Genomic DNA, 25,797 nt, shown 5'->3' with positions numbered 1-25,797 from the left:
TGGACACAGACTTAGTGCGTGTCGTGTACTTGAGTGATTTATCAAATAGCGAAGGAGCAAAGGGCTCACTCTGACCTTCGGACATGCTCTACACTTAACTTTTAATTGCTGTTGTCCGAAAGATTAAATATGCAGACGGAAAATAGGCGATGCCCAGCTCTGGTAGAGTGATGCACTGGTCAAATTGTCATATTCTTGGGTAATGCAGATTTATTGTCATGAGTGTTTATTTAGTGAGGTTTTTCAAAAAAAAAAAGTGTTTTCTTTAGGTCCATCATCAGACTTGACCTGAATCACAGGCCAATCAGTAGACTGATATGCAAGACCTACAGCCCTTCTCTGTTCAGTTGCCGTCTGTTCATGCTAGGTGAGTCAAAGTCTTTCTGGTCCTTCAAAAGAGTGAGCACAGAGATTTTTTTTTTTTTTTCTTTGCCTAAAACCAGCCGCCTGCTGTGGCTAGAATCGATGCAAATGGAAGTGGTTGGTCTGAAACAAACGAGACAAGCCTTTTATAGTTAAATAGAAACAAAATGTAGCAGATATTTTCACCTTGTCGTTTGATCCGCGGTTGTAATGAAAACAAACTGCATCGCGGCCTCAAATATTTGCACTACAACCACAGCTGGACGTTTTCGCCGTACCATTGCGCGTAAACGGTGGAGCTGATGACATCATCGGCTCTTAGTTCAGAGAGACACTGACAAACCAAAACCCAGAAATGTTACTTGACCTCCCGGATGAAAGTCTCTTAATTAATAATGCAAGTAGCATATGAGAAGGTGATGTCATCCCAAGCAGGCCTCCAAGGTCGAAAAGCACACACTCAAATTCATATTTTAGATTTAGTTTCATAACCACATTGTCCATTCGGCCGCATTGAATCCATTTCATCCAGTTGAACGTACGGCGATGGCCATGATGTATCCTGTCTTCAGCTGAATTTGTTTCAGTCATGCCATCCAGGATTTGAGTCGCTCGCACAACCAGCCGAGACCAGTTTGTGATGAGGTGCTGGTCTCCTGCCGTCACATCCACGCTGTTTTACATTAGGGACTACGCTGAGAGAGAGTGACGAATGGAAAAAAAGGAAAAAAGTGAAGGGAAGAGAAGTTGAGGAACTTCAGGCAAAGGGAAGAGGTTGTCTGGCTGAAGTGCAGTGGAGCATGTAAGACCAATCAAAGTGCACACACATGCATGCACACACGCATACACAATTAGAGAAATGGAAAACGAACCCTTTGGTATTGTAATTACAAACTGATCTGCATATACTCTAATAACAATGAATTTGCCCAAGGTGTCCTAACAGGAAGAATAACATTTCCTTCTTTAGCGGCATAACAAGGCATGCTCAGTCAACACTGTAATTCATGTTTTTAAAAAAAAATTGTTTCATGTTTATAGCCTAGAATAGTTTTCCATGCAGATATTTACTATAATTATGACTTTACCACTGCAGCAGCCACTTAAAGTAGAAGTAAACCCCAAAATGTTCTTTACAGTAATGTATTCTGTTCGCCTCCACTAGTCTAAACATGGCATTATGATTAATTTTGCGTTCGTGGAATAGGAGTCACAGTTGTTCAGGGCTCAGGTAACGACCACTCATGGCTCAGCTACAGAAAACAGGTGAGCTGTGATTGATCGTTACCTGAGCCCTGAGAAACTGTGATGTCATTTTCAGTCGACAGAAGTGACAAAATGGCCGCCCCCTGAGCTGGCGGGTGAATTTTGCTGCTTAACTCATATTCCACAAACGCAATATCAATTACAATGTCATGTTTAGACTAGTGGTGGCGTAAAGAACATATTATTGTAAATCATTTTATATTTCACAGCTTTTCCAATGTTCAAATAAGCAATTATTTAAAAACGAAAGCAAATATGCTTTGGGTCACATTAACCCCCAAATATTTTGGGCATACCAAAAAAACATAAAGAGGGTTCATTAAAGTTTAAAGATAAACAAAATCAAACAAATATGTAAGATGTAATAAAAGACTCTTAAACAAAACAAACAATTTTACATATTGCATCTCATCTTTGAATGGCCTGGCCCATCTGTCAGTTTTGCACCAACATTTTCCCAACCCTAGTTTAGACATATCTAATAACACGACAATAATAACATTTCAGAAGGTTTTTTTTTTTTTTTTTTTTTTTTAATGCAATGCATCCAATTTTGCTGCTGGTATTCCTCCACCCCCAAGAAATTCAGAGCACTTTTATGTGGTGGTTTTGGACCCCAGTGGTCACAATCGCTTTCTGAATGCTCGCGTCACGCTGAACAACTCGATCAAGCACTTATGAGCCCGCCTTTCTTGACTGAATCTTGTATTGACACACAGGAACGGGGGTGGGGGGGGGTGTGGGGGGTGGTGGCGATGTGCTGCTGACGTCTCTGGAGGACTTGGAACACTGACATAAAATGACCCCTCACACATTTCCAAGTCGATAAACAATTTGTGCACTACAAAAGAACAACAGCCACCATTCTATTGCCCGACCAGGAAAACATGCGTCCTTTTAAAATGTCAAATGCAACAAGCTTTTCCAAGGGTGCTGTGTTCTATTGATTTAAACTGGGCTCATCATTTGACCACTATGCTCAATTATGGGCTCCCTCCATATTGGATACAGACCAACAGAAAAACTGGAAGCTTTTTTTAAAACACATTGCAGAAAACGTTCATAAATCTATTCCTGAGGCGCACAAAAATACGTAGAAAAAAAATGGACTGAAAGTAGTTTAAGTCTGGTATTTTTAGGCCCTTTCCTAAATCTCAAGCAAAATGTTCATAGTTTATACAACTTGAGTTGTCAAAATTTGGGAGTGATGCGATCCCTTTTCTGTGTGTTTGTGTGTCTGTTTGTGCGTCACGTTTTCCTGTGTGATGTGTTCTTCAGGCCTCAGTGGCTCCGTGATGAATCCTTATGGCCCGGTGGGCATCTGCCTCCGTTACAGCTGGGCCAGCCTAATGAACTGGACTCATACACTGTCATAATCAGATTAATGACAATGTTCAGGTACAAAAGGACCAAAATCAATAGGGAGAACGTGAGAAGCCGGTCCACTGCGAAAGGATAATTAGACACTGTTGACAGGCGTTGTGTCAAGGTCAGTGGCAAGCTGGATGCTTCCAAGTCAGACGAAGTTAGCAAATTCAGAGAAAAAAAAAGTCACCAAGGACTCCGGTATTCTGTGTGCCTGCTGTTGTCGTTTGCATATGAAAATGACAGCGTATGGATGGAGATCCCTGATAATGCAGAGGGACATATGGTGACAATAGTCCTCCTTGTTTGCCCTCGTCACCTCTTCAAGGACAGTTTGACACCCGGCGGAGACGCAACACGGGAGACAGAGATTCCGGTATGGCGGGAAATATATCTGCTGTCATATTTGCATAAACATGTCAGTTGAGACGGAATTATAGGAGCCATTCTTGAGGATGAGAGTCTGGGCTGAACCGGGGAAGATTCAATGCAAGAGGAGGCTCAGTCTTTAGGTTTATTCAAAGTCTTTTAAGGGAATTAATAGCCGCTTTGTCGTGACTGCATCACTCATCTTTTCCGTGCTGTATTTCAAACGTTTCGAATGCACTGCAAAAAGACACCGTCGTTGGCATACGGCGCTAATATGGTGAGCTAGAGGTCAAATGATCTCGGAATTTTTTCCAGTCAATGCTAAGGTGATGAAAGTGGAGTCGACTTTGATTAATCGATGACGTCACTAATCGTTTTTTCGGTCGTCAACGGGCTGTTTTCACCTCCTAACGCAAGCTCGCTCGCTCTCTCTGTCGTCCTCGGTTTCACAAGCCCCACCCCCTGGCTCGTTTATCCAATCGCAATCAGACACTCGCTCATCCATTCACAGGACACCTTTATTGCTTTGTATGCGAAATCAATGCATTCTATGTCTCCTTTCAAAATGATCCTGTTTAAGTAACAACTCGTTTTTGCTTAACTCTGCTGATGACAGACTTCCATCCAAGCTCAGACTCATAAAATTACTGTAGTTCAGCTTGTTCAGGCATATCAGTCAGCTAAATTTTTAATCAGTCGGTAACTCTACTGCCCCTTCAGGGAAATTGTGTCAAACAGTAATAATGAGATGAGGGATTCACATGGCAGTATATGTCAAAAAGGATAAAGGTGCTATTACTTACTTTCCCTGAAGAATTACTACAATTGCAAATCTGGCGGAGCAACATGCCAGGGTAATACATTTGTAGGCAAACGGCTTCACAGCAATTTGTTAAAAGTTCTCCTAAAGTCAAACTAACACTCTCAAATAGACAATCACACGGACATAACCGATGTTTGAAGTCATATTCCATATATTCCTATAACAACGCTCCATTGTGTGCGGAGTGAAAGCGGCTTGCATTCCATCTACCTGCCTGCCTTCTAACCTGAGCTGGAGACAGAGGACATGTTCACATTATTGATGTTGCAATTTTCTGTCATTCTTGCGCCATTTTCGGTTCTGTGTGGCGATGTGGAAAAAAATTGCTGGTTTCCTATATTTCAGAGGGGGGGCAAAATAGAAAAATATATATATTGCTTTGATGCCACCTCGTGGCATTTTGGTGTCAAGGAAGTGTGTTGAAGTGAATTGAGGAATTTCATTTTTGACTAAAGTAATGCTTTGCTGCTTACCTGGTGGTCAATTACAGACCTTTTTATTGGCGGCATTAATTACTGCTCAATTATTTGTGCCAGGGTACACCTGTCATCACTTCAAAATAATTTTTCTCAACAGAACCATAACGCATTAAGGAAACAACAATAAATGGTTTCCTTTCACAAGGTAATCTCTTCAACGCATTTCACAACCGTATTCTAGCAACCCATTGCTAGACATTATAGCCTTTTTACATAAGAGAAATCTTTATAATATACGCTACACTTTGGACGGAACACAGGCAAATGCCAATAAGGAAGATTTCTTATTATGTGCCAAGCTGTCATGCAAATTTCGGCATAAATGCTGCCTGTGAGTCAGTAATTGACTGTGCCTGCGCTTTAGTAGCACCCGCGTCTCCTCCTACATCTCCACTGTATAACGCCCAAGTGCATATTTCCATGCAAATAGACTTGAATTGCCTCACCAAATATTACAAATACACACATCATCGCTCTCTGCCCGCGTGCGCACTTCACTATTTAGCTTCAGACGGCATGTCTGAAGCTAAATAGTGAAGTGGATCTGGCTGTCTTTTTCTGAGCCGCGTTGACGCTACGGGGTCCATTTTCTGCCTTTTGCTGACAGCCGTGATGTGTGCGAAACCCTCGTTCCTCAGCTGGGAAATCAGCCTTAGTACGGCGCAGTCACAAACAATCAGCCCTCATTACCCACTACGCAGTGCTACTTTTCTATCCCATTTACCTACAACGTCAAGAAAGCACGTGCGCGCGCCAATGTATTTGCCTCGCAGTGTGTATGTCTTATTTCGATTTTGTGTATGCAAGATAAATGGAAGTACTTTTCGTTGCATTGCTGTTTGCCGTATTACTTTCAACGTCTAGCCTGATTTAAAAGCTCTGCGGTCCGAATGTTGTTGGTGTTACTTAGACCTTGTCAACCTTGCATTGTGGAAAGCAACGGTTACATGCACACATGCTTTTATCTGCCTAAAAAAGTGGCCCAACATTGAGCACTCAACCAATTACGTCCTTGCCGGATGGAAACATGTTGCTGCTCTTTCCGCCTCTTTGAACAACATTATTACTAAATGTAAAGGACAAGAGTGTTCCCCACATTTGTTTGACCGAAGCTGCGTAACTCGTAAAAATACAATTACAAACACGAGTGTGCCAATTTCCACCAAAACAACGGGCCACATTGTCGTTACACTTTCCAATGGGAGGGATTATGTTCAAGCACCTCCTCGTATTATTTATTACATACAGTACACGGTATGCAACAAATTGACGGATGACTAGTTTTAAAATCAGACGTCGAGAATAATAGTTTGTTCAGCTATTGTTCAAGTTACTCTAATAATGTAACCCAAAAACGCTTGCATACATCTCAACATTATTTATTCCATACGACAATTTGACATTTTGATACAGATTGCAGCACACATCATTGAAGTTGACGTGCTTCATTTGCTTTTGCGGGCCATATAAAATGATGTGGCGGCCCAGATCTGGCCCCCGGGCCTTGAGTTTGACACGTGGTGTATGGAGTCCAAATAGTTCCTGTTTTTTTTAAACTAATGAAAGATTTGTTTGTGTTTGTACAGTCTTTTTTTTTTTTTTTTTTTTTTTATCCATGGAAGCGTGTTGCTGGTAGGATTAGTCTCTTTCATCATTCTGAATGGGTCCCTTTTGTACTATTAAGCTTTCCTAAGCATGCAATGCTTCACCGCTCATTAAAGGCAAATAACATACTCGTTTGCACTGACTTGAAACGGTATTTAGCAAACAAACTCCATAACTCTGCTGAGAAGTTGTGTGTTAATAACTTGCCCAAATATATTTTCAAACTCTGGAAGTTGTGCACTGATAACACCTGAGAGGAAAATTTAAGTCATTATTTTCCTCATTTTGGTTTCTGGCTTAAACTCTTCTTTTTCCCTCTCTGAGATTCTTGTGTACCGTACTTAATTGACTAATGCATATTTGGGGCTTTTTGTCACTTTTCAGAGCTTTAATGGAGGACAGTTGAAGCCAAACAACTAACAGCATGGAAGTGTATTTTATCACAGCAATGGAGAGAGCAATGCAGCAAGGTAAAAATGTTACATTTGAATTCATCGCTGTCATACTCCACTTGGATATGTACACGTAGAACTGCAATATATTGTGTAAATGGCAAGCACAACAGAGCGTTCGCTTACAAATATTCCATTAAAGAAAGCCGTCAGAATCTATTGAATCTTTAAGTTTTTAAGTTAGTTTCATGTACAGCCCTGGAACCTAATTGGTGACAGTGCTAGATTACTTGGCATTTTTTTCATTTTCAAATGCGTCTTGACGTACTCTACAGTGGTGCCTCGAGATATGAGTGACCCGACTTAAATACAGTACGAGCTGTCCATTTTTCTGCTTTGACTTACGAACAAACATTTTGAGGTACGAGTGCTGTGTAGTGGCAGTGAACTCAGTAGTAAACAATTTGGCAGATCTGAACAAGAAAAGAGGCTTCAAGCTGTTAATTGTCACTCACTGTTTACTTTCGAACTGAACATAAAACAAAGAGAATTACATGGTGTGTACACACACATGCAGATGACTAATACAACAATACTCACGGCCATATATTCGTTATCCTCTGCGAGGAACGATTACTATTACTCTGGCTTACTGAGCAGTTTTAACCAGTATATCCCTGTCGGCATTGTGCTGCCTCCTGGTGGCCAATGTGTGTGTACACAACATGCTGTCCTGCCCGCCTCCCCTGCACAGAGGTGGCGGAGGGAATACGAAAAGCCCTCAGTAGTGGCGGTCACTATGATGTTTGTTTTATTTTTTTGAACATATCCGGAAAAATCACGGAACGTTACGGTCGTAATGAGTTAGCGTTCAATGATTTCCCTATTCTGCAGTTTTTCGTTTTGACGTAATCGTCCATTCGCAAAGTGCAATGCGAATCCGCGTATTTCGTGCCTTGCATTTCAGTTCATCTTAATGGGGAAATGCCGCGAGTGTTTCGTGTTACAAGTGTGGTCATGGAAGGAAATAAATTTGTATCTCAAAGCCCCACGTACATATGAATCTCTTTTCTCGTATCGCAGTGGCTGATTTGTTTCATTTTTGGGTTCTATGAAACATTTAAACAACCAGACCATTTACCCTGCAGGTCGTAATGGGTGGAAAAACAACGGATGTTTGACTCTTGCGTTTGGAAAATGTTGCTTATTCCAAGACACATGACAAAACAAAACAATCTCAGCAGGTAGGGCTGTCGTCTTCCCTCCAGATTGTCCAGCACCGAATGAGAGTTGCCAGTGCAGATTTAGAAATTCAAATGACCTCTGCTGTGTTTCGCATTAAGATGCGGCAGAGAGAAAAAGCTTGATAATGGTTTTCATTTACCCCCTAGCCAGACTAATCACATCTGCATTGGTTCCACTCACCGCTCTGGCTGACACAGTGCACTTACTGACACCGCAACTGTTAGTGGTAGTGGAAGAGTTCGATGCCCTCAATCTAAGGAATGGCGCAATTGTCCGTATTGATGCATTCACTAAGAATTTGGTGGGAAGAAATGACAGGTGATGTATTATTAGATTGTATTGTATTAATGTGGAAATCAACCCAAACATATTTTTTTCAAGTATATGTTTCTCAGCAGGCCCATTAGTTATATAAGATGAGAAGATAAGATAAGAATGACTTTATTGATCCCACAGTGGGCAAATTTTCAGTGTTACAGCTGCAAAGATATAGGTCACACAGGGTCACACAGCAATATGATTAATATTGCATTTGTGGAATATGATTTAAGCAGCAAAATCCTCCCCTTTTTAGCCATCTCTGGGGGCAGCCATTTTGTCACCTCTGTCGACTAATAACGACATCACAACTGCTCAGGGCTCAGGTAACGACCAAACACGGCTGACCTGTTTTCTGAAACTGAGCAGTGATTGGTCCTGACCTGAGCCCTGAGCAGTTGTGATGTCATTTTCAGTCGACAGAAGTGACAAAATGGCCGCCCCCGGAGATGGCTAAAACAGGTGGGTTAACTCACAAACCCACAAACGCAATATTTATCAGAATGCCTTGTTTGGCTTGACATTGATAGCGAGTGAATGGTGTTTTTTATTGTTTGTTCACATCAATCTTAGCAGACTTATAAGGCAAAGCTATGTGGTTGCAAAAAAGTCAAAAAAAAAAATCGACCAAATGACAGCTGGTACCTCAAAAAACTACTACTACTGTTTCTCATGTAACCACTATGCACTCATGACAATATTGAGCTGCAGTCTGGAATATCTGTCTTAAAGGCCTAAACCTTTAAAAAACACTAGGTATTTTTGTTTTTGTTTTTTAGTTTTCTAAGATAACTAGCCTTGATGATGCCATATTAGGCCATGTCAAATGCACTACTGTCTCTTCCGTTAATTCGAAAGTGTTTTTGCTGTTTTCGACTTGTCTTACCGGTAATAGCCTTGCAGTTGCGATGGCCCAAGAACCAGCCACGAGCCGTTTGCTGCTAAAAACATCCACCAAAGGGTTTTGATAATTAATCATTCAGAACTGAAGGTTCCATTTGTGGAGAATGTGTCCATTTGCCGCATGGTCGAATAACTGAATAAGTCAACAACAACAATGAGAGAGGATTTGTTCTTGGCTCAGCCATTTCTCAAAATAACCCTCCTGAGGCTAAAATTGATACGAGAAAGCGAGAGGAATTGTGGGAAGCCAACGTGGTGACTATGAAATAATAAAGATGGAACACGGCGGTTATACTTTATTCAGCACTCGTGTTTTTGGGTGCATCAGAACGACTATTAATAAGCCTTCTCCGTGTCTCATTCTGTATCTTTTTACTAAATCTCTATGATAGCAGTGTGGTGTGTAGAGTAGATGAGGCTAGGATGATACATTTTGAAACTTACAGCAGTCAATGTTGAAGCACTTTATAAAACACTCCATTTTACGTCTGGTTCTCTTGTCTTGTCAGTTCTAAATGAGAAAGAAAATCATCAACTTCACTAGAAGAAGAATCTTTTAACACATCAACTTAACTAATGAAGGACTGGGAACAAAAGGCAATCTTGGCCTCAGAGGTCTCCCGGGAAACGGAGGAGAAGTAAGGCACAATGATAAAAAAGCCGCGCTGATCCCTTTTATCCAAATCCGGATGTTTTTCTTTGTTTGCTCTATTACATTATGGATGAACTACCCAGGATTTATAAATGTGATTACAACAATTGTTTTTTTTTTTGCTCTTTGTTAGCTGAAATGGTTTATTAGGTCCATGGAATTACTAAACAATCTTTTCCTGCATCATTAGCAAGATGCTGACAAGCCAATTTAACACGGGTATTTGGGTTTGAAGGATTGCTCGAGTCTGCTATGGAAAGTTTGACTCTCTGCATGACCCTTTGTAACTTTTCCTTCAACTTCATGGTCAAATATGAAATGTATGGTTATGGTTATACTGTTTTACATTCAACCGTACGGGTTGAATGTTATTCTTGAAATACTGTATATGTATAAGATTCATTACTCACCAAATGTTGGTTGATATTTGACTTTGAGATGAAATTTCTGGATGAACCTAAAATGCACTTTAACTTGACCGAGGTTCATCCTGAAATTTCACCCCAAAAAACGATATGAGCAGTTTTTGGACTAATTATATGATCGCAATGAGACATGGACAGAATCATTAGTTGATATTGTTGGATTGTCGATTAATTTTGTCTTTGAAGAAATTGGAGGGAACTGTTTGACCGCATCCAGCACAGGCACTGGTGATTCAATCTCAACTACCTTGCCGTCCATAGCACGACCACGCGACCTCAGCTATGTAATGTTGAGCCACATCCACCATGTGGCAACTCCATACGACGATGTCTATGCTGACTGACATTGCTTAACAAAAACAAGGGTGCCGTCATGACACATGGACTTGGATGCTACTTCACTCCCGCTCACTGACTCTTTTGCGTACGCTGTCAGGGAGCAGCAACATGCTTGTCTCATTCAGTGTGCCATCGTTTGAAGACACTCAGCCACCATAAATGTGGCATTGGCTGTGGTCATGGTTTATTACTGGAGGCCTGATTATCCTCACGCTCTCTGAACTGTCTCCCTGCAAGTGTTTTTGTCATGCGTAGCCTTCAAAATGGTCTCACCTCAATTGTCTCATCTCCTAAATGGAGGATCTTAAAAAAAAAAAAAAAAAGAAAAAATCTTGCATCTTTGTTGTTGCACAACCCTGAATAAAACATCAGATGGGTTCCTCCTTTCCCCTTTCCTTCTGTATTTTCTTCACTCTCTCCTGCTGGTATTCTGGTTGACAGCTAAACACAGTGGGCTGCACCCCACTGATTTTCATCAAAATTGCATGCGTCACACAATCTGTCTGTGGTCTTATATTCAACATCAATGTAAGGCACAGTTGGAAAGAAGAAATAGGAAGCTGAAATGGGGCGACACGTATGGGATTATCTTATAGACTTTGGAGAATTAGTGAAGAAGGTCAGTTAGACCTACTGCCAACTATCTCTTTATTGAAAGCTACGATGATAAATATCAAGCCCAACCTTTCCTTCTGCCTTTTTTTTAACGTTATCAAAAAGACATTTCACAATTCTTTGATAACATTAGTGGATAAAAAAACAAAACATTTCAAAGACAAATGTTTAATTTATTATGAAAACTCTTCCCACACTGATTAAACCCAAGCTCATTTCCTGCCTGGCAGCCGTGTCTTCATTTTTGTTCCTGCTGCAAGACAACGGAGCTGGCCCTTCCTAAACCTGACCCTTTTGCTTTCTTTTGTTTGAACCTTCAATCACCTTCACTTCTTGCGCAACATGTCTTGGCAACAAAAGTCACCTGAGTGGAATTGCCCTGTGATCCTGTACCACTGATTGGGATTCGCATATGATGCAATTAATACATGGAAACTGAGCTGCGTCGGTAAATGTACAAACTGTGCATGCAACGTGAGGGTCGTGCTAGCTGCAGGAATGCTCAACCCCGTGGCTGCCTCTGCGCTCACAGTTTTTATTCCTGCCAACTACTTTTACTCCTGCTGGGTCACCATCCTGCGTCTGGACAAGTGACCAATTTCCATGCATGAGTTCTAGAGGGAAGAAGAGGTCAACTTTGAAAAGGAGTGCCACTTATCTTTGAGTCAGACTGTCGGTTCATTTTGAGAAGTAAGCCCTTGGAATCGACCACAGCAGCACTAATCACACAAAGGAAAGGAAAAAGAAACACATTCTTGCTTGACAAATATTTTCTCCTTCAAAAAGTACATCAATAACTATTCCACCCCTGTTGATCCTCAAGATGATTCGTCACTGGCCTGCACTTTTGCAAGTTTTCTCCGATTTATTGTCACTCTACTGGATGTAAAGCTAATCAAAATTAGACTAGTGACTAAAGATGGGAGCCAAAAACAAGTCATTTGCTTCTTAGAAATCGTTTGGCTGCTTGACTCGCAATTGGTTCAGAGCTTTCCTTGCATATTCTTTGATCCCCACCCACAATCAGAATCAAAAATGAATCGGTTCGATAGACAGTATTGTCAATAAAATTGGAATCGCTTAATTCTCATCAATTCTTATCGCTACTAATGACCATGACTAGGTCTCAGTTTGGAAATCACCTTTCAGATACGGCACAAACTCTCAGTTCGGGGACACTGGTCGCCCTTCATTTCGGATTTTAAAATAATTTTTCCCATAGGAAATAAATAATTCGTTCAAGGGTCAAATGGTTGTCACTGTCTCTCATGAAGCATCACGGTAGTCCATATTAGTGGAACAACCATCACAAAACTCCAAATGTTTCTGACACGCATATCTCTTATGGTTCACTCGCCTGATCTCCGTGCAGGTGGCGTTGTCGCAGTTCCCATTTAGCGACGGTGTGAATGTGAGTGTGAATGGTCTCTAAATGTGCCCTGTGCTTGACTATTGACCTATGTCAGGTTTAGTCCACCCTCTAGCCGCTTCAGCTGCGATAGGCTCCAGCTCCCTGTGACCCTGAACTGTATAGTAAGTGGATAAATGGATAAAGATGTATCAGTTGGCATCAGTTTGAAACGTGCACTACCAACACCCGCAGGACGTCAGCGGAAGGACTCAAACACAGTGTGAGCTATCAAGTCGTGGCTCTCTGACAGTCCGTATAGTGTGAGTCCTTCAGCCGCTTTGAATTTCGAATTGAATTGAATTTATACGCTTGAAAAGTAAAAGTAACACATCTAAAATAGTACAACGAATGGACAGCTTTAGTCTGGATTTCTCCATCTAAAGTTAGTGAAAGGACTGAGATTGACTGAGATTGAGAATCAGTATAGCAGGTGGAGGATCATCTCTGCCCAGGTGGGTAAGAAAGCTCGTCTTACTCGGGTTTATTTTGGCTTATAGTGGTGGGAGCATTTGTAGAATTGAAGGCTCAGTGTTTAAAATCTCTGATCAACCCTCAGATATACTCACGCTTAGCCATTGCCTTTGGCGGCAAAGGTTCTTACCTTGTGATGTTGGGCTGAGGCTGGATGGCCAGAGAGAGAGAGAGAGAGAGAGAGAAAGAGAGCGAGGGAGGTGTGCAAGTGGCTTTTAAATCTCTTTCTCTTGGCTAGCAAGCAAGGAGACGTACAGCTGACCTCACGTAACGTGGTTTCTTCTGCTGATAGAGCCTGGGGGCAGTGTCGCACTCGTAGATGATCAAGACTGGTAGAAAAAAAAAAAAAAAATAACGCATTTCCACAAATATTTAAGATTTGTACTTAATATCATATTCAGTATGCAAGTAAAACATCTGCAGGGATCTGTATTCGACTGATGTTTTGTGAAATATTCCAGGATACAATTAAATGCACATTCTAGATCAGATCTAACTTTACATTACATAATATCTTCTTCTGAATTATATCTGGTATTGGTATATGCTAATTTGACCCATTCTCAAAACCTATACCTATGGACAAAAGAACAAACGGGTTGTCAAGCCTACCTTGAAAACTCTCAGGTAGGTATAAAGGATGTCTGTAAATAGCGTTGTAGCGATCATCATACCAATTGTAAGCTTAAGATGAATTGTTGTGATGTCATTCGTTCTCTCATTTTTGTGTGATTTACATCTAAAACAAAAGCTCAAAAGTGGATTTCCCAAATAGTCAGGTAGAACTCATGCTGCTTAAATGCAATCTGAAGGATTTGATGCCTGGATTTTCAGTCCAGAGAAACCATAATGAACACATGTTTTAGCATTCGTGCTCCAAAGCGCATAAAGCTTCAGTAGAGCACAACCGTTTGAGTATTCAAAAGTATTCAACGTCATATTGTTATCATATACCCTTGCACATAAACATATTCTTGACTGATTTGCTTCACATATCGCCCAGATCTATTTGGACCTGGGTTGCGAGCCACAATCAGTAATAGATTAAAACACTCCTTTTTACTCCCTGTTGAGTTCAAAATACTGCAACGGTAACTGTGTTCTCTCAGCAGGAATCTGAGTGCTCTTATGGTAAATGGTCAAGACTGTAATTCAGGAAAATCAATGGCCTGGGATGTGGAAGTTGAATTAAAACCAATCACACTGAGTTTTGCCTGCAGAAATAGAGGAGAGATTACTGTTTCTCATTTTGGATTCAAATACTGTTGTATGAAATAGTGAAATGATTAAATGTCTGTTGAACTGTCTTAGAGCAATGTTAAGAAGAAGGATTGTACTACAATTCATGGGCTGTCACTTGTCACTTGTACAGCGCTTTTCTACCGTTGGTACTCAAAGCGCTTCACGTACAAAACAATGACACACTGTAGAAGCCATACCATAGCAAATAAATAAAGGCCATGTGTGAGTGCGAGTGTTTATTGCCGCTCCCCGGTGAAGTTTATCGTCAAACCAAGAGTGGAAACAATCACATAGCTTTGCCTCTACTTAGCCTAATGCTAACAAACAATGCAAAACGCCATAGACCGACTAAAGACTACCATCTACGTGGTGGCGTTACAATGCTTTAAGCAACAATTACTTGAACTCTAACGGCGGTGCAACACATGATGACAGACAATTTAACAATACTCCCAAGCATATATTCTTTATCCTTGATGGCCTGATGATCCAAGCATGGTCTCGGAATGAATTAAGATCTTATCTCAAGGCAACACTGTACATCCAATGATTGAAACTGGGAAACTAATTCATGTCTAACCTTAATACTCAGTACGTCTGCCGTACTTTGCTCTTTCTTCTACTCCGTTTTTCTTGTCTCTAAACAGCAATCAATAGTTATTATCTGCGCGCCGTCAAGATAGACACTCCATATAGCCACCATTCAGAGTTGATGGTGCGTTTTCATTATAGCTGACACCAGTCTAAACAAAGCAAGCCTATTTCCCTGCCACCAGACAAACACAGACTCCATAATTGTACCAGATAAAAGAGAGGCAGGAGGGAAAATTGACTTCCCCGTAATGGGGAATCACTAACTCGAGACCACTCTATTTTTTTTCTTCCACCACCTTTCTGTGAAGACTGGACGTTAATATCTTACCACTCGCCATGATCTGTCAATTTCTGCACCAATTATCTTAATTATCTAGCTCAGTAATAGCCGTCTTCCATTTGTCATCGATCCACCTTTGTATCCCGCTGCCTATCTGTCAATTTTTCCAAGTGTCAGTTTGTAGGTCGCTCTGGATGTTTTGTTGGAACTGGGGTTTTTGTTTCATGAAATAAATAAATGATATCTGCGCAGTGGAGTGGAAAGCATAACGAATGGCAGTTGGAGAAAAGGCAATTTAGGGAGAAGTGCTATGGCCTGCTGAAGGAGCAGAATGTGTGGTTTTTTTTTTTCTTTTACGGTGAAGTATAACCAATGAATTACAAAACACATCACTGGAGGTTTATTGAAAAAGCCAAGTACCCCCTCACTTGCCTCTATGAAAATGGACAACATTATCATGGCCTAGATGGTTAGGCTACGACAGTCACTTTTCAGAACCTCTGGAGGGGAGAGACTTTTTATTGCGGTGGCATGCGGACATTGAAGAGCTCCAGGTGACTGGCGGAGCAAGAGGTGGTTGCGTTTCAAATCACTTACATAACATAGGTGAAGATGTTTCACAACGCACAGCATGGGCCAGCCCGCGGACACACTGCTTATTCACAGCATGTGTTACTTGGCTATTCATGTGTATGTTATTATATAGTCACCGAACAAAGCGACAAGATATTTGGTCTCTTCTGTGTTTCATAGCCTGGGTCATCCATCCAAATTGCATTAGGTGAATTAACATTGAATCATGTAAAAATGATGGGACAGCTTGTTAGATTAGACACATACTGCAAGGTTGGATCTCCCCAAATGTGTCTGCCTCACCTTTGCTGAGGTACACTGGGTCCCCCGTCACCATTCATTTTGCTCAATTGAATCCATCTAATGTAAGCATTGTTTGAAAACCAGGTAGGCTGCTTCATAGAAAGCTGAATCAAGTTACTTCGGGGAAGAGCGAAGCCTGTAATTCTCCCTCTTACTCTACACTGTGGCAGTGTGGGTCTTTTGTGAAAAAGCAGTATATGGGTATAATACGGCCTTGGAGAAAGCGTAACTCTCAATTCAAGGTGAATGAATGACAGACACAGAGGCATTATCATATTAACACGTGGAGCTTTAGAAAATCTGCCCTTCACTACAAAAAGAAGGTTAAGTCAGTCACGTGTTCAACATTGTGCTGGCTTAGACCTTGGTCGTAGAAAAAAATACTTGTATGCTTTGTACACCCGGCAACGCAATTTTAATCTTTGGTGTTTTCGTTTCGGCAAAACACCCAAACATGCTCAAGTACGTACAAGATGATAAACTTTCTAACTTTATATTTTACTAACTGCTTGATAACGAGTACGTTAGCATGCTGGGATTCCTCACCTCCTGACCAAAATTACCTGGCATAGGCTCCATCTTACCCACAGCCGTAAAGAGTTTAGAGGATATGGAAATATACGGTATGCGGGTATAACTTGAACGACTGCTATACGTTTGCTTATACAGTAGAAGAGCCATACTGGTGTCATAAAAACAGTACTCAAGCATCAGCACGCACCTGTTGCGGGCCAATGTATCAGTTCTGCCCCAAAATAAATTCACTATGTCCCTAGTACCGCAAGCCAAACAACCTGCAATCCGACCTGATGGTTTCACACTGGAAGATGTAGACTCTCTTAAGTACCTCTGGACATTGTTCAATTTTGAGTCTTCAATGAACTTAAGATGCATATTTCTGGTTGAACCTCTTAAACAGAGACATAGCTGTGGCTGATCTGATGCGATTGTGAATTGTGGGCGCAGCAGGACTGGCAGACGAGCTGAGCGCAGCTTTCGGGTCCTGGTTTGCCCACTCTGTCTGGCTATTGGACTGTGATGAAAACCGGAAGAAATGCTAGAAGAAAACTGAGGTCCCCTGTCAGAGACCAAGTCAACGGGGATGCCCCGAATGATAAGTAGTAGTAGTTTGACAAGTAGTTTAGCAGTCTCCAGGGCAAATGGCTATTTAGGGAGAGCAATGAAGTGGACCATCTTGAAAAATCGGTCCGTCACGTTGGGAATAACGGAATTGCCACAGGACACGGGGAGACCAGTAACGAAGTCCAAGGGAATGGCGAGACCATGGGCGGGAAGCGGCTGTAGCAGACCGGCCAGAGGTTAATGTGACGTCTTGTTGCAGGCACAGACAGAGCTAACGGCAATTCATTCTTTGATGTCTTTCTTAAGCCTGGTCCACCAGAACCTTTGAGAGATGAGGAATTGAGTCCTGCTAACTCCCTGGTGACACGCCCCCTCAGATCCGTGCCCCCACTGAAGAACCTCAGGTCGTAGCAGAACAGCAACAGTTTATTCCTTGTCCACTCTTGGGGGACCCAATGCCTTTCTTCAAGAGAAGAAACAACTAAAGATAGGAAAACCGGAATTAATTCCGCATGGGAAAGAGAAACGATTACAACGCGAAAAGTGAGGGAGAAAAAACATGCGATCGACTGCGAGCAAACAACGGAATAAACAATATTCCAGCGACTAGCTCCCATCTTTCCAGTGTTTGAGAACCTAAATAATGATGATGATGCAGAGCAGGTGTGCGCCTGACGCTCTGCCCATTCATACTGTTACATCCCTGTTAATTTGTGTAGTTTTCCTTAAATGTTTTGTTGGAAATGATTTGTTTTCCAGTGTGGGTGTGTGTTTGTGGGCATGGAAGTTTGTGTGTCCAGATTGCAAACAGGTGTGACCTGCTGATTGGCCGATTCAGGTGATTGCTACCATCGGATTGGTCAGAGGAGGAACGCAAGCTTTTTTAAACCGCCAAGTGCTGGCAGTCAACCTCTCTCTGAGCCCTCCATCTTAGCGTTTTTTTTTTATTTTTGCCTGTTTTCTCATGTTTATTAGTAGGAGGTAGGTTAAGAGTTTGTCTTTGATTTGTTTCATTTTGTAGACAGAATATTAAGGGTCCTTAGATTGACTTTGTTTGTTGTGTTGGCATATTTCTCCCTCCGACTTAAAAAAAAAAAAAATACACCACATAAATATAGTTCTCGTGCACACTGGCCTGCACACTGGGGGGGAGCGTTTAATGTGGTTATGTTTCGGGTTCCCCTAGGCCAGGAATAAAATACTACCAGAGGCTTGGAAAAACAGAAACAGTTCAGCAGACAATAAAAGCTCATGATGACAAATACGTACGAAGAAATTGGCACACGTCTCTTTTCTGGCTCCTTTGTACAACGATGTTCGTGTTGTTAGTAAAAAAAAAAAAAAAAAACATGACCTTGGAATGAAGGAATTAAACTTTATTTAAATTACTTCTATTTTTCTCAATTTGAACACATTGGAGGGCAACCAGCATCTTGAAACATATTCTAGTCATCCGTTGTGGTTTCATTGGTTTGTAAGTTCAGACAAACACATTCACCTATCTATCGTCAACAGCTATCACGTCTTTAAAGGATTACCTTTTGTGCTAATGACGGACTTTTCCCCCTTTACCATGTTGCGTTTACATGAGTGCGAGATTGAAGCTATGACGTAGCAAACATGCCATGTAATGGTCGTACGCTTCAGGCATGCTGTTTGCGACCGATCTCGAGATACGGAAGGGGAGCATGTATAAAGAGTGATAGATGAAGTCTTGCATCGACTCCTTCAGGACCGATAAATATGCCGCAGGAGACTTTGTATGTACAAGACAAATTCAACTCAGAACAGCATTAAACACTGACCTACCAGTAGATTGTGATCAGTCTGTCAAATATGTTGCTGGCGGTGGACAGAAATGCATCTCCAGAGGAAATGTTGCCAAAGGTACACGATAAAAATTCAGTAAACACTTTTTGGTGCATATATTAGGATAATGCCATAGGTCTGAGAACAGCTTAATTTAAATATGCATAGAAATCCAGAAAGGTATTTGCGACAAGCCACTGACTGGCTGGGGATTTACTTAAGTCGAGAAATGCGCTTCTAAATGGGGTAGAGATGTCATGTTTTGAATTACAAAATGAGTTGCAGTCGGTTATGGTATTTATTCAACTTTTGTTTGTCGTACACATCTATTTCCCCGTTCCTGTTCACCTTCAAGGAATGAGACGGTCTAGATGTGGCTTCGTTTTTGTCACAGCAGTGTGCAAAATTGCTTTTTGAAATTCAAAAGGCGGTGCGCTGTAATACGTAGTCCTTACCTTTTATTGATTATCCTTCAAGCCGTTTTGACAAGGACTCTTTGGAGAATTCTGCAACAGAATTAAAACCAAGGGAGGAAGAGGTTGTGAGATTTTCTATTATGGGTGAAGTCTGTCAGTCTGTCATAACTACTCGCTCTTACTGAAAGGAAGAGTGGAGGTAAAACCTTTTGTCTGCTAATGACCACAAGAATAACAAAAGCTTGGCAACGCAGTTTGAAGGATCCTCACCGCTATCGGCAACACATTTGACGTGCTTCCAGTTTTATTATTGACGCACATGAAAGGAACATTGTGGATAAGCATTTACAAGGCTTTCGAGGTAGTTCACTATCAAGTTTCGAATTAACATCTTCAAAAAGGAGTGGGAAGTAGCATAACTTATTTGTTCATAGGATTATGCAAACATTACTTAGTGCAGACCTGACAACCTTTACGCATTTTGCCAAGCAGATCATGTGGTACTCAAACCTGTGAGAAAATAGACCAGCCGCATATGGCGCGCAACACCTTTTCAAGGATTAACAGACCGAGTGGATGTAGGGAGTTCAAATTGTGAAATGGGTTAGTAATAAATTGTCAAAGAAACACCTAAACGTAATGTCTTGTAGCAAGCTATCTTTTCTGTTTACTTGACAAGTCGGAGAATTTGTGTGAACCAGTTCGTTAAATTCAGTTCATTTTACATTCACATTCACCCTAATTGGCAACTTAGAGTTCTCAAAGAACCTTTGACGTAGACGTGCTGACCACCATACCACTGTGCTGCCCCCTTTTACCTGGCATTCAAGAATGTCATACCTGTAATCGTTGTCCAAGCAGTGACAGAAAGCTCCACACACATTCTCACGCCACAATTCTAACATAACCAAAATGAGCAAGTGTTATGTTTGTGCTCATTTGTTGTGGCATGTGTTGATTTTTTTTTTTTTTGGTGTGTGTGTGTGTGTGTTACATCTAATACACACAAACAGAGGAGATGCATTCATGGCCACCCTCTCTGTGGGATGCTTTCTCACCCAACAAAAAACGCGAATGTCGAAAAATTGGCATGCAGCCAGAACAGAGCAGCCAAAGGCCAGTGGGAGAACAAACAAACCCAGCCAGATGAAATGGGGGCGGGGGGGGTTGGGGTTGGCCAGAGAAGGACCGTAAAGAGCTGTCACTGATGAATCAATTACATTTGTGTCAGTGATTAATATTTTATATCTATACAGTAACCCTTGTTCATTGCAGGGTTTACGTTCCAGACCCATAGTTGATGAAAGCATCTTAAAAAGAATGTAAGCCTTTAAATATCCCTTCCATATGCTTTCTGCACATTTTAACTTATTAAAAACACACTTTTTATACCCATGGTAAATATTTTTGAACAGAAACAATTATTAGCTTTAATTTTATGGAAAGTATGTAACTATAGTGAAACATGTTTTATAGTTTGTCTTAAAATATCTTTCCCAAAATCCCATTAAAACACTCTTTAAAAACCTGAAATTTTACTGCAGAACTGCGATAGGTCGTGTTTGACAAATATGGAACACTAACAACAGACACAAGACAATAGAATGTATAGAGTGATAACAAAGGAATAATCACTTTTGGATTAACAAACATTTTGTACTTGTTAACATCAATTTTCCGTCAAGTCAAATTCCAGAAGTTTAATACGAGACCCATTTGTGGTAAACTCCCAATCAGTGCGCTCGTTTAATGAATGTTTTTGCAACTTTCCCAAACACAGCAGCTATGGCATCAGCAGAATTGTTGCCGACGCGTGCCAATGTTTTCACTACTTTTAATTATTCATTAAAAGCACGCAGTCTGTTTGCCGAGATAAGACGCCGGCTCATTCCGTTCGTCTGCAGCAATGTGAGCAGCACGGTGCGCTCTGTGTGCTCCGTTTTCTTGGATGCAACTTGAACTCAGCTGGACTTGGACTAATTCAATTAAAATGTCTGACATTTTCAAGTTGAATGGCCTTTTTCCTAAGATGTGTTGCCAATTTGTATTCCTTGTTGATTTTGCAGGGCTTGAATTTAAATTGCATTTTTTATTGGACTCAGAAAAAAAAAAAATATATATATATGTGCTGTCAATCGATTAAGATATTTAATGATTAATCGCATTTTTTCGTAGTTAACTCCTAGTTAATCGCACATTTTATTTATTGTGAAAAAAAGGCCCTTGACTTTTCTGTCCCATTATTTTCTTGAATTTGAATACCCTTAACACGAATAAGAGGATTGATTTTCTATATCTATTATCCATCTATCTATATCTATTATCCGTCTATCTCTCTATTATCCATCTATCTATCTATTATCCATCTATCTATCTATTATCCATCCATCTATCTATATATTATCCATCTATCTATTATCCATCCATCTATCTATCTATTATCCATCCATCTATCCATTATCCATCTATCCATCCATCCATCCCTTCAGCTTGCCAAGCCTTAAACAACCTAATCAGATGAAAAGTCAGAGGTTAGCCACTTTTACAGTGCTGCTCAAAGAAATATTTTCCTCATCTTTTTTCTGAAAGGCAGAGATGGAGAATGAGGGAGTTGATGTTGACCCTTTAATTTCCTGGCATCTGAGGCCCTACAAGAAGTGTAACAGAGCTGACACAACTTCTGTATGGAAGTCAGTAATAGATGTGAAGCTTCACATCAGGAACTGGCATTTCCCATCAAGAAATTGTCACTTGCTCTGAATGTGGTAAGCCGGGTGACTGTGTGAAGGCACGCGCGTCCTGCTTTAGTTAAATCTACCAATTGATACAGTATGTCTCTGATAGGGCTCTGCCAACCACCAGATGCTTATGTAAATATCATGACGCTGGAAACGGAATACAATAATGACCAATGACGAGTTTGTCAGGCGCCTTCAAAAGGTGAATTGCTTTACTTGCTTTTTGTTTCATTTTCAATGATTAAGTCTTAAGTCAGTGAAGCTGTAGACATGATGATAATTGCAAACTTTACTTAAAAAATAGAATTAAGGGTTAATAAAGCTTTTATGATGGCAGCAGTTTGATTAAATTGGCTTTACATGTTATGGAAAATTTTGTTTCATGAATAAGGCAAAAATGATCAATAGCCATTGCTAATGCATTGACTGTCGCTCAAGCTTGAGCGCAGCTGGCATGACAGGTGCAAGGTCCTGCGTTACCCGCATTTGTATTCATCTCACTATAGCAGAGTGAAGGAGTGCGTGCATGCGTGTGTGGTTGTGTGCGTGCGACTGGATAACAAAAAAAAAGGAAAGTAATCAATTAGGCTTTCAAGGGCTCCTCTCTCCCTGTTTTAATCAGATACAGTGCTCCATAGCCAAAAATCTCACGAGGCAACCTCCATAATGAAGAATGAAGCACTACCAGTGAAAATCGCATACCATTTCAGTGCTATTATGGTGCTAATACGGTTCAATAATGTAATATTTTGCCATCGATATCGGTATCATGATACAGTAAACCCCAGCTACCCCCTAAATCATCAGCAAAGCGGGTGTCCGTCACTGACGGACACGGTTAGTGACAATTAGACTGAGGGATGAAACCTGTGACATTTGTCAGGCCGTCATTTTTCAGAAGTGCCCCGTCATTCGTCAATTCGTCAGGCGTACATCAGGGACGGACTGACTGTCCGGTCTGTCAGTCCGACCGAATGCCCACCTCTGAGTTTTTGTGAGTCCTACAGACACACGTGAATAGTTAAATTTGTGAATGACAAACTGTGACTATATGGGGGTTCATCGTCCAGCGAAAGAAAAAGACGCGAAAGCCTCTGGGTCTGTTCATTGTTGTTGTTGTCTCATCGGTATTTCACGCCATCCTTCTGACCATTTAACCCCCAAAGGATTGATCGTCTGCCAATTTAAACCTGAACCCACTCTTCTAATGTAATGGCATGACAGCTGTGACCTTCATGGGAACCTCAGGAATGACCTGCAGGTGTGTTTCTACTGCAGTAGCGGACAGCGTCAGACATCTCTTTGGGGAATTGGTTGGGAATTAGATGGAACAGAGGAGAGAGAGACACAGTAATTTGTCTGGGCTGCGTCATGTCGAGCAGAGTCGGGGTCGCAGGTGCGTTTGAGGGCAGGGTGTTTACTAACAGCACATGATGAGCATGGACTGCTGGTGGAGCAGAAAGTCACGGGGCATGTGGAAAATAACCCCAAGCTGACCTACACTTTTGTCTTATTTAGTCTGGGGTGGCAAAAGTACTCACACTCTTATCTTAAGTAGAAGTACAAATACAGTACTTGTCTAAAACAAACTCCTTGACTGAAGTAAAAGCAAGAGCTTTTGAATGCAAGAATCTTGGGATTTTTAGGCTGGCACAAGACAACGGATTCGCCACGACTCATTCTTGTGGCTGACAACATCAAACAATTCTCTTAAATAAGGTCCTTGGACCGGGTATATTTTGATTCTATTAATCTATTCGTCCCGTCATTGCGTCATTGTTGTTAATGCTTCCTGCTTCACATTCAAAAATGCACATGCAAAAATAAGCATCTTGAATCGAGTTTGGTAAGTATTGGGAACGAGAGCCATAAATGCAGCCATCTGTGATAACAAGAGACTGAGAAAGGTTCTGGGGTGCTCCTGTGTAACTAGCTGCATTAGAAAACGTCTACTGGTGTTTAAAGTACAGTAAATACAAGTTTAAAAAAATCCATCCGTGTGACCGCTTTCTTTGCAAGTATCCCGTGTTATAACGTGGAAACCCGCGGCTACCAATGCAAAGTGGCCAATATATGTATACATTTGTTTTTATGACTGAATTTAGTTGTTGCCGCTTTTTAATGAGGTGTATTTCGTAGTCCGGAAATAATGGTTTACACGTACCATTTTGTTTGAGTGAATTTTATGAGTTTGCTTCAGTATTTGGATTAAGTAAGTAAAAGTAGTAGAGGCAGTAATCATGAGCTAAATTGACAAAATGAGGAAATGATTTAACATGGTCAAATGTTTAAAGGGGAAGTTTACGGTTTTCAAACTGCTTGCGAGATGTGAATGTACCTGCTTCATTTTCTTCGTCTCCTTTTTTTTTTTTTTTGTTGGGGTCGCAGGGCACAAACTCCCCCTATAAGACGGTGATGGTGTGGAAGAAAGTGTGGATTCCGATATTCAGGCTTCTGTAGCGTCTGCCAGAGGGAGTGTGAGATGAGTCAGTCACGAAACCTGCCTGCCCGCCTTTTGGTTCTTGCAGAGTGCAAGTCATGTAGCGTGGTGGGAGAAGACTGCAATGATTTTTTTTTTCCACCCTGAAGTCCTTACTGGCAATATAAGTGTTTCTTTTATTTGTTATTTATGTGGGGGAGCACGAAGCGGAACACAAAACCGATTTGGGTAGAACAAATTGAACTAGACTGGTCGTCTTTCTTTGATTTTGGTGGTGATCAGGGTGTCTGCGTATTTAAAGACCGTGGCGACAGGGTGTTGGTCACTGTTGTAACTTTTTAGACTGCCCAGAAACTTTCTACCTGTTCAATGAGTTTCCAGTCAATGTGTTCTGCAAATAGGTCACAGACTCTAACCACCAATCAGACCAGAGGAATATTCTGTGCCTAGTTCATTTTAACATACTGTGAGTGTAATTCAATCTCAGAATTGCCAATATTTACGAGCAAAGGAGCATGGGTGGGGGTTGCAGCATGTTCTCCTTGCTCCTCAAACAGCCCCCCCCCCATCTGCCTGATTGGATTGTGGGCCCAGGCATTGCCGGGAATAACACGGGAACTAAAAGAGCCCAGACTGAGGTCCCTCCCCACCTGCCCAACACGGTCTCACGCTGGTTTTAATTTAATATGACCCTGCCGGAGGGATTCAGAAGCAGCAAATTAAAAAAATGAAATCCTTTGTTCACGTGTAAAAGGCTTGTCAATGTGTCAGTTTACCTCAAAATTCACAGACTTGAACCCCCTCAAAATCTGTCAATCCCTAAAGTTTATAAATGGATACATCCACATTTCTTGTAACGTGTGTGTTCATAGCCATAGCGAGTTTTGGAACAATAGTATCACAGTTTTATTTGTAGAGCTAAGGTTTCCACTGTTTCATCACTATTTTCTCTTCTCTGAGTTGTATCTGCTTACTTCCGCCACGGCTCATATGCTCTGCTCTATTAACTCGTTGACTGCTGTGGACGGTTATATTTGTCAATTGGGATCTAACAGTTTAGTGCCACAGACCTATATTTGTCAAGCACCTTTTTTTTCAGCGGGAAGGCAAGGAAGAGGGTCTCGCCCAGCTGGTTTGGGAAATTCAGGTTTGTAAACCACTGTAATGACTAACACATCCCTGTAAATGGCAGCATTGCCTCATATTACAAATGAATCCTAAATTCAGAGACAGTTACATGTGCTGTATTTTCGACTTAAATTCTTTATTGCAGAGCGA

General features: G+C 41.2%; 1 long non-coding RNA gene across 2 annotated transcripts in view; it reads left to right on the top strand.

Annotated features, from left to right (window-relative positions):
- LOC147141259 (uncharacterized) overlaps nt 1–25,797 on the top strand; it is a 139,813-nt gene that overhangs the window by 51,889 nt on the left and 62,127 nt on the right. For both annotated transcript variants that reach the window (XR_015088454.1, XR_015088453.1), the window contains one exon: nt 6,655–6,740. This is a non-coding gene — a long non-coding RNA (uncharacterized LOC147141259). The remainder of the gene's footprint in view (nt 1–6,654; nt 6,741–25,797) is intronic.

Source organism: Filicampus tigris, chromosome 10, assembly GCF_054856515.1.
Source record: "Filicampus tigris isolate MCC_2025a chromosome 10, RoL_Ftig_1.0, whole genome shotgun sequence".
Classification (NCBI taxonomy): Eukaryota; Metazoa; Chordata; class Actinopteri; order Syngnathiformes; family Syngnathidae; genus Filicampus; species Filicampus tigris.
Note: the sequence above shows the minus strand (reverse complement) of the source record. Positions and strands in the feature narration are given on the sequence as shown.